The 10,964-nt window shown below is 41.1% G+C and overlaps 1 protein-coding gene across 1 annotated transcript in view; it reads right to left on the bottom strand.

Annotated features, from left to right (window-relative positions):
• Positions 1–369, bottom strand: part of ARHGAP5 (Rho GTPase activating protein 5) — a 49,859-nt gene extending 49,490 nt beyond the window's left edge. The window contains exon 1 of the mRNA XM_010574268.1: positions 90–369. The gene's annotated coding sequence lies outside the window, so the exon portion shown is untranslated. The remainder of the gene's footprint in view (positions 1–89) is intronic.
• Between the last annotated feature and the right edge of the window lie 10,595 nt (positions 370–10,964).

Raw genomic sequence — 10,964 nt, 5'->3', positions numbered from 1 at the left:
CCCGCTCCCCTTCCGCCTGCCGGGCCGGCCGCCCCGCTCCGGGCCGCCGGGCCGGGCCAGGTCCCACGGGACCGAATTCCTCCCCTCACCTCGCGCCGTCGGGATCCGGCTCCTCGGCGGCGGCGGGAGCGGCAGCATTCCCGGGACGCTCTCTCCACGCCGGCGCCCCCGGCGGCTTTTCCTCCCCGCGGGGCTCTCTCCGCTCTCCGGCCCGCAGCTCCCGAGCGCTCCCGGCCGCCGCAGCCGCAGCCCCGTCCCACCTCTCCGTTCCCTCCCCGGCGCTCTCGACTCAGTAATGGCGGCCGCCGAGCTTCCCCGGCTCTCGCTTCGCTGACGGAGTCTCTCTCTCCCCCTAACTTTACCTCAGCAGCTTCCCTCCCCTCCCCCCTCCCTCCCGCCGCCGCGGCTCAGCGCGCGCCCGCCCGGCCAGCTGCGCGTGCGCGGGGAAGCGCCTCTTCCTGCTGCCGCTGGATTCCCTGGGAAGCCTGGGAGAGTGCGCGCGGCCGGCCGCCAGCTGCGCGCGCACGCGCGCCGCTCCGCCTCCCCTCCTCTCTCCGGCCCGTGCGGGCACGCGCGCCAGGCGCCTGGCTTGCGCCCCGGTGGCCGCACGGGTAGCGCGAGGAGCCGGGAGGCGGGGGGCCGCGGGTTCTAGTCCCGCCTCGGACAGCGAGGCAGGCCGGGACGCCACCGCGCTCCCTGCGTGAGAGCGGCTCCGACGGGTGGCCGTCCACACGGCGCGTAGGCCACGACGGGGCTTGTTCCCCAGCGAGGGGACGGGGGGGGAGAGAGAGAGAGAGCTGGAGCTGGAGCCCAGCCTATGCTCTCACCCAGCCTGTGCTCTCACCCAGCAGCGGTGCCTCCAAGGGAGGAAAATGGCGGTTGGCCGAGATGGAATTAAAAGGTGCCAAAATGCTGTGTTGGTCAGCCCTCTTCCCGCCCGCTTAGCTCCTGCAGGGCTGCCTGTAACTTTTCACAATGTTTACCGGGTTTAGCCAGTGTAACGCAGTGCTGCTTTCGTTTTTTAATCATAAAAAAAGCGAGGACTGGCAGCAGAGCCCCCTCTGTGGCCTACAGACGTAAGGTCCGCCTGCAAGGGAGCCGTAGGACGTTGCGTCGCAGACGATAACCAGCCGCCTTGACAATTCAGGAGTCAGATTAAGCAACCAAATGTAATGCACGATTTTCAGCGCTATCCCCACATGCCACCATTTTGCAGGTGGCTAGTGGGAGGTGAAATCCCTCTCCCACTCTCAGAGGCCACCTGGGTTGTAATGAAGGCCGGTGAAGCGCTCGTGCAGTGGTGGTGTTGCGAAGCGGCCAACACGGGTATTTCTGCTTCTGCCTTTGGAGCTGGGTTTCCACAGGCAGTGGGAGGTCAGGCTTGGGACACAGCGAAAAAACTAGTAAGTAGGTGCTCATCTGTTCTATCCGCTGCAGGGGACAGGGCATCCGTGGGCATCATGCACGTACACCTTACTTCTGCGTAGGCAGAAATGCATGTTCTATGGATCATTCATTACTATGTATACATACAAAGGGACAAATAAATATTTTACTCCAACCTTATTCGTGTCACAGTCCGAGTTTTGAGCATTTTACTTGTAACCATAATATTTCATAACAGTATGGTTTGTTCTGTGCAATTTTACATATTGTGTTTTACATCTGACAATTAGGAAGTTAAAAGGTTTAAAAATTCAGATCCTTTCTAAAGGCACATTGCCTGTAAACTTGAATTTTTGAGAAAATTCTAACTAGCTAAACCTTTTTGTGTTACATTTGAGCGAACGGCCTTGTGTGGATGCTGCCTTACAGGAGACTATTTCTAGAAATACTCATCTAGGTAGGTCCACACTGAAGAGATATAAAATTATTTGGCATTGTAATCACAGCATCTGCTCAAGAGTTTTTTGCGGTCACATCCTAGTTCTAAAAAAAAAAAAAAGGAAAGAAAGGCAAGCTAAACAAGCCTAAAATCAGAACTTAATTTTAATTTGAATTGCCTGATTTTTATTTTCGCGGGGTTTTTTTGTTCAAAATACATACCTTGGGGTATTAAAGCCCCATTTCACATTACCAGAATCAAAAACCTTATATACATATGAAGAAAAATCTTTTGAGATTTCTTAGCTTAATAAAATAGAAATTTAAAGGAGTGAGATCTGTATCCTTCTGAAACTCTGTGTAGATATTAATTACCTTAAGCAGTTAATATTAATGAATTTTCGTAAAGTTCCATCATGTAGAAGACCTTTCATGTAGAAGACCGCTCATGTAGGAATTGATTGTATCGCTTACTTTGATCCTGATCTGAGTCAAAAAAACCCTCAGCAAAGTGAGTAGGCTTACATAGGTATAGATGTGAAAAAAGAAGTTTAATGGAGCAGGACATGAGCTTGGGAATAGCAGGAAGCCTTTTGCAGCAAGCTCAAACCTGGAGCACGCAAGGATAGCGAAGGAGGGCTTCAGTTAGAAGCAGATGGCAACACCATTAGTTACAGGCAGGGTGGAGGTACTCTCTTCACAACGATGCACAGCGACCAGCCGAAAGGCAACAGGCGCGAGTAGCTTCCTATGATGTTAGTCCCCAGTAGATCCCCAAAGCAGTCCTCAGTGAAAGAAAGAACGAGATTTCCAGGCAGAATTACATCAGCTAATTCTTCTTCCTCTGACCCTAAATATTACCCAAAAAATTAATATAATAGAGGAAGACTGTAAAGTCAGAAATTGATTTTCATACAGATTTCCTCACTTCAGATCACTGCAGTTAGAGAAAACTGATGTGCAGAAACTCCATTTGCTTGTTGCCTTCCAGGAAGTACGCAAAGTTCTGGCAGGCTACATTAGGCAGCTTGCTATGATTTTGCAGAGCTTATTAAACCCTTTGATTTTGGATGAAGCTACAAAAAGTCAAGAGTTATGGCCAATGAACCAGCAAGCAGGGTTATAAGCAGATTTATGACACAGTGTTTTTCCTAGACTCTATGAAATTTATAAGCTTTGCAGTTTGATGTTAACTATTGGGTAGAGATAGCCCACTTCAGATGCATATTAAGAAGACATGCAAGGTTTATAAAGTTTCAAAGGGAAAGTGGTGAGAAAATTGCAAATCCATGAGAAAAGAGTAGATGTACAGATAGTTTTATGCCCTTATAAGAGCATAATAATTAGAGCTATAGGGCTACTTAAAGATTTCATGTCACTAATGAAGCAATACAATAAATGGCAACAACTCAATCAAAGTATTTTTTAATATAAAATTTTACTTAAATAGTTCAGAAATATTTGTGAATATTTGTCAGAAGAAATCTTTCAGAAAATCTTTTCCATGACTGAGAAGAATACAGGGAGCATTATAACTTAGAGAAGGCATAAAAATAAAGTATAATAATGAAATCCAATTAATAATTTAGCTAGGTTAGTGTTTTGTTAATTATACAGAAAGACATTTCAGAGAAATGTTTTAGTAAACCTTGAGAAACTCAGAAGAAAGTCATTAATGTTGTGCAGCATTTGTTATTTATAACAACTATTGTTATTTGAGCCTTTTTTCTGTAGCAGATTTCCCCTTAGAAACACCTTCATACTTCAAGGGCTGATTATAAACATAAATAAAGTAAGCATCTTCTAGGTATCTGGAAATGTATGCAAGGTGAGCAAAGAAAGGGTAGTTTGCTTGTCTTTCCTTTCGGACAGCAGGGCTTTAGGGATGGAAAACAACAGCAGCATCAACAATCCACTGTTTCCCAGCCTCTTTCTGTCTCATTAAGCAGGGCCAAACAAGAGAAAAGTTTGTATCTCACTTTCCCCATGCTTCTGGAATTGGGGGATTTCAGACCACAAACCAGAGCAGCAATGCACACACTTCTCATGGGTACAGCATTTTCTTAATTGCCTTCACTCTTCCATCATTGCTTTCTTTACACCACTTGGAAGTGCAAAGCAAGCAATCTTACCAGTGTGCTGAACCAAAAATCAATGTACTGTTTTTGGTTGTAGAACATGGAACCTGCACATATTATTCTACCTCAAGGTGCTTTTCAGACCTCTTCCCCAACATCCCTCATTAAACAGCAGAACTGCCAGGTCTGTCTCACTTCGAGGAAAAGGCACTGTTTTGCATAAAGTTTAAGAATCAATGTTACAGCACCTTCTCTGTGAGAAAATCTTCACACGCTTTGAAATTGTTCTACTATTTCTGCTCATGTTAATTTATTGCGCTGTGTGTAAAAGCATTTGTATACAGGAAGAGAGGGCAAAACAGAAGCGTACTTACACTGTCATCTCAAATTATTGAGGAAAACCTGCTCAGTTTCTGATAGAAATCATTTAGATAAATGCATTCACTTACTAAGAGACCCGCATCACTGCATAATTTGGTGGTGTTAAGGGGAAAGCTCACCAGCATTATTGGTTTCCTGATCATCAGTACACCTGACAAAACAAATAGCAGGTAGAATATTTATCTTTCTTTATCTTTCTTCTAATGCCCACCCTTGTTCTTGTTTGGGGGTTCGGGTTTTGGGGTTGTGTTTTTTTTAAACTAATCTTCTATTCATTTTTAAATTTAATACTACATTGATCACCATTTTTTATTCATTTGGATGATCTACCATTTCAAAGGGAATGTCAGGAGCATGATCAGTGATTGCACTGAACCTGGCTTATGCAAAATCAAGCATTTTTTCCCTGCAATACTCTTTCTCTTAAGGATTCTTCACATAAATACAAAAGGCTATTAATAAACAATCAATTAGCTATGGATCACTGTCTGGATTACTAGAAGTCAATTATTTTTGCAATAAATTATGGAAGATTTTTTCCCCTTAAAGTTTTATTGACTTTTTGTGCAGCAGAATGCTATTCTATCTATTGAAAACTGAAATGTAAATAAATATTTGAATATGTCAATGCATTGCTTTATACAAGTTGGCTATACGCAACACTGTTTCCTAAAATCATAATTTCATTTAATGATTTCTCTGTCAAGAATATTATTATGTATACTCACAAGATTATGGGGGTTTTTTTCTCATTCCGTGGCTTCACTATGGTTTGGTTAAGTGTGAGTGACAGAACCATCATTCTTTCCACATCTCTAAGAAAATGAGGTAGCATCCAAAGGTGGGGGGTTTTGTTTATTTTTTTTTTCTCCCCACAAAATCCATTATTTTAGATTATATTACCTAACAGTAGGCAGTGTGTAGGCAAACCGTAGGCGAGGGAACTGAGCATGGTCAGTATCTCTACTGCTACTTAACAGTTTTTTTATCTTCCTATAGATGCCAACACATCACATTCTTGTCGTCCTGATCACGCCTGTGGACCAGCACAGTGCTACATAACCATATTTCTATGTACTACTGGAAAAATACTCACTTGATAGGGGTAAAAACAAAAGCAGTTTTGAAGGAGACTTTGAGCAGAGCACTCTGTACAAGAAAGTTCTATTTCCTGTCCCACTTTACTCCTGAGCAAGGCACAAAAAATTCCTCTCATGAAAGAGCAGTAAACTGAAATCTCTCATACATAAGAAGTTGTCCCGTGATTTAAGTTGGATCAAAACATCCATATCACACTCCAATACAGGCGTGACAGCTACCAGATTCACATAATCCGCTCTTGTGCCATGACTCCCTGCCTTTTTCTAAGCCACACTACGTTCCACTTGGCCAATATGGAGCCCATGACTCCTAGAGACTGGAAAATCCCAGAGTGCAGAAAGATCCAACAGAGTGTGGGAGAGAGACAATGTGCAAAGACATGGAATCCAGTTCTGCTTCTAAAAATTAACTGGAAAAGAAAATTAGCCAGACACCTTACGTATTTTAGTTTAGAAAAGAAAGAAAAAAATCCTTTTGGGATAAGTTTAGCACTTACATATATACTAATGAAACCTAAACACTGAGGAGAGAGCTATTGCCTAGCTCAACATGGAGAAGGAAATAGCTGATTGTTTCAGTTTGGTATTTTACTTATAATGAGCCAGTTTTAACTCCTGCTCCAACCGCTGGCTGCTCGAGCCCAGCCTCACAGAAGCCGTGCCTTCAGCAGAGCACTGGGCCGCCCGCAGCACCCTGCGCCCTTTGCTGGAGGCTTGCAACAGGCGTGCGGCAGCATCCTCTCCAGCCGACAGAGGCTACTGCTGTAACCCACGCAGGTCTGGATACCAGTTCCTATGGACTTACTGATGATACCTCATTTCAGTACAGGCGTCAGTCTGATGAAGGGAGAGGAGGACAGATTTTTATGAACAACACTTCTTCTGTTGCTTGCTTGCTTGTTGAAATCAGTGAGTGAAGCATTGGGAGCTGCTCAGAAGAGATTACACTTATCACAGGTGAAGAAGAAGAGGGCTGTGAGGAGAAGATACCAGAAAAGACTCCTGGGGACAAGGTCATAAAGGAGGCTTGCTTTGCTATCATCATGTCTCCCTGTGTGCTTTCAGACAACCAAGGCTTTTCTGTTTAGAGGCATATTGGTTGTAGGAGTAAGGGGAGAAGAGAGAGTTGGGAGTAAGAAGGTTTTCTTGATTGTTTTCTGCTAAGTAATTAGTATCGATAGGTTTTTGTTTCAGATGCCTCAGGGATAATAGAGCTTTAGGAAATGGGTGGATTTCAGTAGACTGTTTGCTTTACAGCTATAATTGAGAATTTCTAAAAGGGGGAAAAAAAGGTGCTAAATGTGCCTCTGGAGAGGTGATGGAAAATATTATGACACTAGTCAAGATGATTGCAAACACGGTAAGGCTGAAATGTGTTCAGCTGACCTAACTAAGCATGAATAATACATCACTTCATTTGACTACAATATTACTGGTCAAATTCCAAACATATCAAGGTGATTTCAATAAGCAAGTTGTTGTAGTATCAGATACTAACAGTTTAGATGTTACAAGAAATATATGCTAAAATATTACATTTCTAAAGAAACAGTACTAAGCATTGTGTTTCAAAGCCGTCTTCCTTACAGGGCAAGCACCTTTCCTTCTCTAATAAAAAGTTGTCAGAGGCTGCACTGTTTTAATATCACAAGAAGAGCAGTTGCCTCCAAATTGCAAACATCTGAGGAGATTTAAGGGCAACAAATTCTATGGGAAGGAGCAGGGGCGATGTTCATTTTACCAAGACATTACAATTAGAAAGTGATCACACGATTGATTATATTGACTTCTGATATTGAAATTATCCTTGTAAAGATATTTTCCTTATTAAGACATTTGCCTGAATAGCAAATCTAATAGAAATAAAGAAATGTTCACCAACTACCAAGAAGTTCATTGTAGGTTGCAATGCTTTCAAGCCAAATTACAATTATAGAGTTGTACCTCCCTGTGTCCTCCCTCCCCAGACGTAAACAGAGAGCTAGGAAAGAAGTATGCTGGAAAGAATTACCAGATCTTGTCTTAAAAAGTTGGAGAGGCTGAACAGGCTTTTGTTTTGTATATGTATCAGAATCCTGGGCAAAGGCAAACAATCACAGCTACGAAATACCTCCTCTGGAAATCTACTTATTGTGCATATGTGTTCTGTTTTTTTAACCACAAGTGTATGTGGCTCTTTTTTTCAGTGTGAAGAAACCCAGAACAGCCATTATTTTCCTAATAGGTGCTAACTGCCTTCAATAGATACACAGTTCTGTTCTTTTGCCCAGTGGTATGAATCCAGTATGTAGTAAGATGAGAATACCTTAGGAGAATTCAGGCCATTTGAACTCATAGTAAGTTAACAAAAAGTTAAGAACATTTACTCCTAAAACCTGGATTCTGAGCTGTGACTCTGAAATAGGTTCTGTATGCCTATGCCAAATACTTTACATCTAAATCACACATTAAAACAAATATGCATGAAAATAGTCAGTTGAGCAAACATGTCTTAAAAGGTGTTGCCAAATAAAAGCCCAAGTTATTATGAACCTACAATAAACAGGAAAAAGATCTTTTGTTGTCATTGTAAAATGAGTTAATGGATTCGTATGAACACATTTAAATGCAAATCTAAATTTATTAATGTAATAGGATTTTTGACACTATGTTGTACACCTCTCTTTTTTAAGGTAATTTCTGCCATGAAGTATAACACCCCAAATTTGGAAGAAAAAAAAGCAAAACCTTGGCATCTTTACATCCTTGGTGTGAAGAATGTGTTTTGGAGTCCTGAACAACAGCAAACAAATACAACTCTGGAGTACAACCCCTAGAAACCTATTGTTCCTGCATGTGTTCTATTTTTTCACCAAAAGTGTATGTGGCTCTTTAGCCTGTGCGAAGAATGCAGAACAGCCATGTTTTCATAACAGATGCTAATTGCCTTGAACAGATATGAATTCTCTCCTTTTGCCCAGTAGTATGAATTCAGGATAACAGGCATATTCTTCCCATTCTCTATATATAGACTTTACAGACTGCAGTCCAGAGAACTACTCTACTGAGTAGGAAAAACTTACATGCATATACATTTATGGGAACTGTCCCAATAAAGAACAACATAGACATTTTTCTCATTTGGTGTCTGAAAGTCATTCTTTGCCAATTTTTTCAAGTGTGTTTTTTTCTTGGTTATTTTCTTAGTTCCCATTGTTTATTCCTCAGTAATTTTTACACTGTCTTTTCCAATTGCATGATTTTTATTTATTTTTTTTTTTATATTGCTACAGCTGAGAAAAGTCATAGGGTAAAATTTTGACCTGGTTGGTGTGAATGGCAAAACTTCCATTGACTGTCCAAAAGCCACAATTTACCTGACTGGGTGTTGCAGAAACAAGTAATGGCAGAGTACCTTGCGTAGATATGCTGTGCTGACAAAAGGAAGTTTAAAAAGAGCCAAAGGAGAGGTTCCTTTCATGTGGTTCTTTCATATTTAAAATCTTAAAATACTTTCCTCTTATAAAAATGACGTTTACCTAGTTAATATGACAATCAGTGCTTCCACTGTGATCTTTTTTCCTACATTCCTGCCTTTCCAGTTACACACGCATGCGCGCACGCTCTCACGAGTACCATGTCAAATGGTACAGCAACTGGCTGAAAGGCTCTGCTAAGAAGGTTTTGTTACTAAACAGCTGCTCTCCTCCTTGAGCATTATTCATGAGCCTGCCAACTTCTTCCTCTTCTGACAGTGAATCTGTTGTGCACATGAAAGAGGTGTGGCACTCCTCTCTATCTTTGAACACATGAATAAGAGAAAATATGGTGTTTATTAAACAGTAGCTATCATTATTACCATTTTGTTATCTTATAATCTAATCCTTTTTTATAAAGTTTCATTTTAATAAGATTGAAAAGAAAACAGAAAATAATCTTGTTAAGTGCTAGATGTATTTGTGAACTATAAAGCTTATTACATCAAACAACTAATATGGCACCAAATTACTTTTGCAATTAGGGGAATTTTTCTTTTTAGTAAAACAGAAAATTTCAGTCATTCTGGGTATTTTGCGGTAAATCAAGCATTTGAGTTGTGTTCATAACTTACATATAGATTCGCCTATGTAAATCATTTTAATTAGAGAAGCTACAATGATGCTATCTTGTTAAAAAAGCAAAAGATTTTTTAAAAAAAAGTCAGTCACTCTTCAACATTTATGTGTCTGAAATTTTGGACACTATAGCTATAATAAAAAATAAGCACATTCCTCAGATTCCTGCTCACAAAAGTCATCTCTGCCCCTAGGAAGCAACTTGGACTTCTGTTGTGCCTGGCAAACAAGTGAGATTTTTTTAACAAAAAGAATAAAATTACACAGGAAGTGGTTTCCATCATCCAAAAAAAAAAAAAAAAAAAAAAATTATTTACTCATAAAAATATATGGAAGGAAATTCAAAACTGCTAAATGTAATTTAATACAGTCCAGAAGTGAAGTAATTAATAATTTATAGAAATGTCTGTATTTCGAGACACATTTATCATACAGATTGCGTTCGGAAAGCTGACTAGTTGATTTTGCTCTTTGCTTTAAAAAAGAACATTTATTTTCACTTTTCTAAAAGTGTCATTTTAGCTTTGTCTGAAAAATAAAAGTAATGGTTCATTTCTGTTTCCAGTTAAATACATTATCTGGAGTACTCAAAGAGTTGATGGGATAGCTAATGGTTTCCTTGTTTCAGAGGCTTGCCAGCTGCAGGGCAGGTCATTTTTGCTGAGAAACACCCCACACGAATCCATCCGTGTCCTTAGCCTTCACTGGGTTCAACTAAGTCTCCTGTTTAGTCAGTGGGATGTTTGCCAGTAACTCCACTAGGATCCAAATTTCTCCCATCATGCATGTATACGATTCATTAACATAATAAGATGCAAGCAGCGAGTGGCAAATAATCCCCAGCAGAGCTGAGCCAAACCTATGTCAAGAATACAGATATAGGAAGAACTCTTGCCCAGATACTTACACGGTTTCCCCACGTTACACTGGGATACTCAACCCATTGTGGCCAAACAATGAAAAAAATCAACCCTTCTGTCAGCTGTCAAAAAACCCTTCCTCCCTCAGGAGAGGTAACCAGAGTCCCTGGCATTTGCCACACCTTTGTATGTCACATGAATTGCTGACATCTGCCTCAGGGTTTTAAAATTTCTTTCAAGAGCACTCTGCAGGAGTTATAGTTGCTGGTCACAGTAGAGAAGCATGTATTAGTTTTGCCGCTAAATTGCTATGTGGAATCAACAAATTGCTTAGGGCTAGATTTTAAAAATACCAATGCATATATCAAACAGGACACAAACATATCCAGAAAAACCCTGTCCACCTACCATCGGACCACTCTGTCTTGTATTGCCCAGTGCATTCCCTTAGGAGTAAGGAATCCTGGTCTCCGGTTCCAGTGCTGTAAACTATTTCAGTTCTTTTAGTTTTTTTCTAGTGATTGTCTAACGTAGGACAGATGGGAAGACCAGCGTCTAGCCTGGTTTTGGATCCCATTCTTAGCACCAGATGCCTTAAATTTACAAGTTGTGGCATGTAATTTATAG

The sequence above is a fragment of the Haliaeetus leucocephalus genome, unplaced genomic scaffold (assembly GCF_000737465.1).
Source record: "Haliaeetus leucocephalus isolate CR32 unplaced genomic scaffold, Haliaeetus_leucocephalus-4.0 Scaffold417, whole genome shotgun sequence".
Taxonomy (NCBI): Eukaryota; Metazoa; Chordata; class Aves; order Accipitriformes; family Accipitridae; genus Haliaeetus; species Haliaeetus leucocephalus.
The sequence above is the reverse complement of the archived record's forward strand: the minus strand, read 5'-3'. Positions and strand labels throughout refer to the sequence as shown.